This window comes from Marmota marmota, unplaced genomic scaffold (genome assembly GCF_001458135.2).
Source record: "Marmota marmota marmota unplaced genomic scaffold, marMar, whole genome shotgun sequence".
Taxonomy (NCBI): domain Eukaryota; kingdom Metazoa; phylum Chordata; class Mammalia; order Rodentia; family Sciuridae; genus Marmota; species Marmota marmota.
The window spans coordinates 3,363,385-3,369,289 of NW_025999961.1; the positions used below are offsets into that span (position 1 = coordinate 3,363,385).

The window sequence follows — 5,905 nt, forward strand, 5'->3', positions numbered from 1 at the left end:
TATATATATCTCCAGGGTTAGACCTCAGTATGTTTTTATTTTAGGCATCTGTCTTTTTATTACTCAACATCCTTTAGAACCAATGATTTTTCTTACATTTCAGAATTCAGTGTTTTATTATTTTAGTCATGACTGACTCATAATTTATTTTTTAATAAACAGCAAAATGGACTATTTCATAAAAATTTTTCTCACCCAACCTTTTTCTCTTCCTTTTGCTTGAACTTATGTTCATTCTTACTTCATTTTATTCAACAAATATTTACTGAGTGTTTGCCATTTATCAGGCACTATTCTAGGTTCTAGTGAGCAAAGTCGTCAAAACTCCCTGTCCATGTGGAGCTTCTTTCTGACAGTCAGATGGCAGACAATAAATAAGAAATATATGCAGTGTAAATGGTAATAAAGGAGATGGTGAATATGGAGAAAAATAAAGTAGGAAGAATGGAGAGTGTCATAGTTGGGGTCCCATCTAAACTGCATGTTCAGGGGACACCTCATTAAGAAGAAGAAATTTGAGTAAAGACAAAGAAGAGCAATAGAAATTGAGGGTGAGAGTTGACCAAATCTGGGGAAAGAGCAGTCCAGTCCAGTAAAGATAAGTGCACAGAATGAGATTTAGAAGTCAGTCTCAGCGTATATTTGTTTCAACTTTGTTCTTGATTCGCTTGTGTTAGTGCATTTTTACCACAGCTGTCCACCCTCTTCTGCAGGAAATGCATTCCAAGACCCCAGTGGATGCCTAAAACTGCTGATAGTAAAGAACCCTAAATATCTGTGCTTGTTCCTATACAGTCAATCCATCTTACCCATAATTTCTGTATCTGAGGATTCAATCAACCTTGGATTGAAAACATTGGGGTGGGGATTGAGGGGTTTACATCTGTACTGAACATGTACAACCTTTTCCTTGTCATTATTCCCTAAAGGATATCATATAATATCTATTTACATAACATTTATATTTTATTAGGTACTATATGTAATCTATAAATTATTTAAATCATACAGGAGGATGTGCCTACATTATGTGTAAATACAACCCCACTTAATAATATAAGGGCATTGAGCATCTGTGGATTTTGGTATCCACCAGGGGTCCTGGAACTGATTTCCAACAGATACCAAAGAATGGCAATATAAACATACCTATGATAAATTTAATTTATAAATTAGACATAGTAAGAGATTAACAACAGTAATCAATAGTAAAATAGAATAATAAAAATATACTGTAATCAATGTTATTTAGAAATTCTGAATTGTTTATTTCTAAAATTTTCCATTTAATATTTTTGGATGGAGGTTGGCTATGGTGACAAATTGGAAAGTTAAATCATAGATGCTTTAGTCAGCCTTGCATTGCTTTGATCAAACTACCTGATAAGAGCAACTTAGAGGAGGACAAGTTTTGGGGGTGCTCACTGTTTTAGGCATCTCAGTCCATAGTGGCCAACTCCATTGCTGTAGGCTCAAGTGAATTAACACATAATGGCAGAAGGTTGTGGTAGAAGAGTGCTTCTACATTCATGACAGTCAGGAAGCAGAAAGAGAGAGAGGAAGGGGTCACTAGGAAGAAGGACCCTTCCAAGTAACTCCCCCAGTGACTCATCTCCTCTAGCCACACCCCACCTATATACTAGTTACCACCTTAGTCAGTCTATTCACACTAGGATGGATTCATTAGGTTAGAACTCTCGTAGTACTATCATTGGAGGACACTTCATATCCAAACCATAACATTCTACCTCTGGCTCCTAAAAGTTCATGTCCATCTCAAAATACAAAAATGCATTTTGTTCATCTCCGAGAGTCTCATAGCCTTAACAGTTATATCATTTCCCAAAAGTCTAAGTCTAAAGTCTATTCTGAGACTCAAAGCAAACTCTTGGCTGTGAGCCCCTGTAAAAATCTAAAGCAAATTACACACATATCTAATATACATTGGCACAGAGTAAACATTCCCATTCCAAAAGGAAGGCATAGGGAGGGGCATTGAAATAAGGGTTGGAGCCAAAGTGGGACTGAGATCCAGTTGGTCCTAGAACACCATATACAGCATCTAGGACACTTGGCTGTGAGATATTATTTCCAAAGGGCTTGGATGGCCCTGCCCCTTTTGCCTTGCTGGTTGCAGTACACATGGGTTCCTTTTTAGCCTGACTCTTTCCTCAACCTACTGTTGACAAAAACTGCTGCTTGTCTTGGAAGAGTGTCTATGTTACTAGCATCTCTTGATTCCTGGATTCTCTATTCCCCTTCAGCTCCACATTTACAGCTTCATGCATCACCCTCTCAGGGGTAATCTGCAGGGACTCCAACCCTGCTACTCTTTATCTGGTCTCATGGGCTTCCTTTGAAATCTCATGGAAACCTTAATGTCCTCTTAACTCCAACATCCTGAATTTCTACAGAACCAGCACCATGTGAATGATACCAAGTTTGCTGCCAGCTCATGCAATAGCTGAGCCCTCTGGAATCATGGCCTCAGTGGCCTGGAAGTGCCTGAGTGGCTGATCATGGTGAAAGGACTTCCTAGGCCCTCTATATGCAAGAAGGGCAGCCCTGTGATCTCTTCTCAAGGAATTTTTGGTTCTAGACTCTTGAGCCTACAGTGGGTGTGGTCTTGTAAATTCCTGGGATTCCTTCAAGCCATTTTTCCTATTTTCTCTGTATAAAATACTTAGCATCCCGTTAGTGGCTATAATTTCTTCAATGACTAGTCTTCCTTGGGCCTCAGTTCTACACTCACTTTTCTGGCCAAACTCCAAATTTTTTAAATCCTTAAGTTCTGATTTCTGCTCCTGATTCTCACAGTAAACCTGGCTAAAAGCTTCCAGCAATATCCATGCCACTGCTTGAATGCTGTTCTGCTTTGGGATTTCCTCTGCCAGTTGAATTAGTCCATCACCTTTAAATTCAGCTTCTCACAAAGTCTCAGGACATGATAAAATGTAGACAAGTATTTTGCCCCTGTAAAAATCTAAAGCAAATTACACATATCCAATATACATTGGCACAGAGTAAACATTCCCATTCCAAAAGGAAGGAACAGGGAGGGGCATTGGAATAAGGATTGGAGCCAAAGTAGGACAGAGACCCAGTTGGTCCTAGAACGCCATATATGGCATCCACAGCATCTAACATGGGTGGCCTCTAGTTCACTTCGCAATAAAGTTTTCATTTCCCTCTGAAATCTCATAAGCACAGTCCACATTCCTACAGGTATTCTGGTCCTCTGAGTTCCCATCAGGATTGCTTATGAATCTCTCATTATACTCTAAAGCTTTTCCACTTTACATCTCCATACTATCCCAAATTTATCCTGTAAACAATTTTCACAGGTTTCTGAACCACATAGTCAAGTTAGTCAGGTTAGACCCCATTCCTGTTACCAATTTCTGTATGGGTCATTTTGCATCACTGAGACAAATACACCCGACAAGAACAACTTGGTGGGGGAAAAATTTTTTTTTGGCCCATGTTTTCAGAGGTTCAATCTATGGTCAGCCAACTCCATTGCTCTGGTCTTGATATGAAGCAAGCATCATGGTAGAAGGGTGGAGAGTGCTCTTCTCACCTAGGAATCAGAGAGAGATAGGAGAAGGGGCCTCAGAGAATAAAAACCCTTCCAAAGCATGTCCCCAGTGACCCACCTCCTTTAGCCATGCCCCATCTGCCTAGAGATATTACCTAGTTATTCAAATAAGGATGGATTATTTAGGTTGTGGCTCTCATTATCCAATCATTTCACCTCCAAACATGCTTACATTAACATAGGAGCTTTCTGGCGAATACCTCATATCCAAACCATATCAGTAGGTAAGAGGGGACTCCTATATAATAACTTAAGCATTACCTGGAGAATCCCTGCAGAACTTACTGAAACATAGTTCCCAGGTTTCATACCGACTTTCTATTCAGAAATTCAGGGTTGGAGAAGGAGAGGAAGCTAATTTTTCATTTCCAGTAAGTTCATAGTTGTGCTGATGCAGAGATCACACTTTAAAAAACTCCTGTATTGGAGGGACAAATGAGACCAGAGTGACTGAGTTAGATTAAGTGAGCATCAGGAACTTCGTTGAACAATCAGGGGAAGAGGAAGGAAAAGGCGTTGAAATAATGTTATGCCCACTATGGTAAAATCTTTGGCTTTGACTGTGAGTGGAATGGGAGATGTTTCATATCAACTTAAGCTTATTTGTTCATTCACAACCTTTTGGGAGGTAGCAGCCACCAAAAAGTTAAAGATAGGGTAAGTTATTCCTCCACAACTCATTATCATGTTAAAATTAATCAAGTCTTAGATGAAATCCTTTTAGATAGATATTGACCAAATGATCTATTAATAAACAAGCATAAAATTGTTCATATGATGTGCTGAACTCTGTTTTTTAAGTAATCTAATTACATCTTGCCTAAAAGTTTTGCTGAGACAAAACTGCACTCCACAGGCAATATTCTGTGTAGTCAGTCAGTAACCAGGAATTCCTCTGTCCACAAATGGACACTGAACCTGCAGTATAAGCCTTTGGGCGCTGGGTTTAAGAGTATGGGCTACAGGCCTTGCCAGATTCTTCTGTCTAGTTTATGTAAGACCAGGCAGTATTCCTAAGATATTTTAGGCCATCTGAAGGTCTTGAATGCCATTGATTGCACTGGTGAAAATTTCTCATGTTCATTATGCTAATTCTTACAGTCTTTGATATTGATTGAGATAGAAAAATGAGGAGCTAGTAATGAAAAGCCTCTGAGATGTGGGTTTCCTGGTGCTGGCATCTACTATTGGGGTATAAATACCCCAGTGAGTCAACAGATACCACCAAAAGTAGTGAAATTTAACTTAGCATATAGATCATACTGTCTTTGTTGGAGCCTTCTAAAGTCAATTCAACTGTCATAACAAGAAGCAGGGTTTTCTCACATTTTTTATAGTAAGGCATATTAAATAAAATAATTAGACGGTATATAGCACATTAAGGTAAAGTCGGAGGTTGACCCAGGGGATGAAGGGCCAACATCTGGGCACATATGCAGCATACACCAGTGTGCTGCCACAGGTGGGCTCAAGAGCTGGCATTAGCACAATTTTAAACATCTTTTGCTATTCTTGTTGTGAAGGGCTATGTACTGAGCATGTCCCAGACACTGTAGACAGCAACTTCCAGTAGAGGACCTATAAAATTCCTTTCAAAATTAAGATTCTGACTGAGGTTGTGGCTCAGTGATAGAGCACTTACCTAACGTGTGAGGCACTGGGTTCAATCCTCAGCACCACAAAAAATAAATAAATAAACAAACAAACAAACAAATAAAGATATTGCATCCACCTACAAATAAAAATATTTTAAAAAAAAATTAAGATTCTGTGATATGGAGAGACAATGTCAGAAGGAATGAAAGAACTCATGTTGTCCAAGCTTTGAGAACAGAAAAATGGGTTTCTGTCCTAGCCATACCACAGTGTTCATACTTTACTCATAAACAAATCAAGTTTATGGATTGTTTGTTATAAGCTAGACACTATTTTAAGCACTTTTCATATATTTGCTCATTTCTTCAAAAAGTCCCAGAACCTCAGAGCTGGGGTCTTGGACCAACCTCCTAATCCAAAAGCCCTTACTCCAGAGCCCGTACTTCAATCCCTGCTCACTGCCTCTTATGTTGGCACAAACCCTCAGCTAAGCAAGTATAAAGGAACTGACTGGTAGCTGGCCCTTGAACTCGTTTTGTGGTTTGGTTGTTCAAAACAGGATGCTATTAAATCATCAAATAAATTCTATGTAATATATATATGTGTGTGTGTGTATGTATGTACATATAACTTGGCTTTGACTGTGAGTAGAATGGGATATATATATATATATATATATATATATATATATATATATATATATAGAGAGAG

At 38.7% G+C, this 5,905-nt stretch overlaps 1 protein-coding gene and 1 long non-coding RNA gene across 3 annotated transcripts in view; one reads left to right on the forward strand and one right to left on the reverse strand.

Moving 5' to 3' along the window:
- Window positions 1–331, reverse strand: part of LOC125616736 — a 27,601-nt gene extending 27,270 nt beyond the window's left edge. Inside the window, exon 1 of the long non-coding RNA XR_007347473.1 lies at window positions 201–331. This is a non-coding gene — a long non-coding RNA (uncharacterized LOC125616736). The remainder of the gene's footprint in view (window positions 1–200) is intronic.
- Ranbp3l (RAN binding protein 3 like) overlaps window positions 1–5,905 on the forward strand; it is an 83,808-nt gene that overhangs the window by 11,485 nt on the left and 66,418 nt on the right. The window lies entirely within an intron of this gene.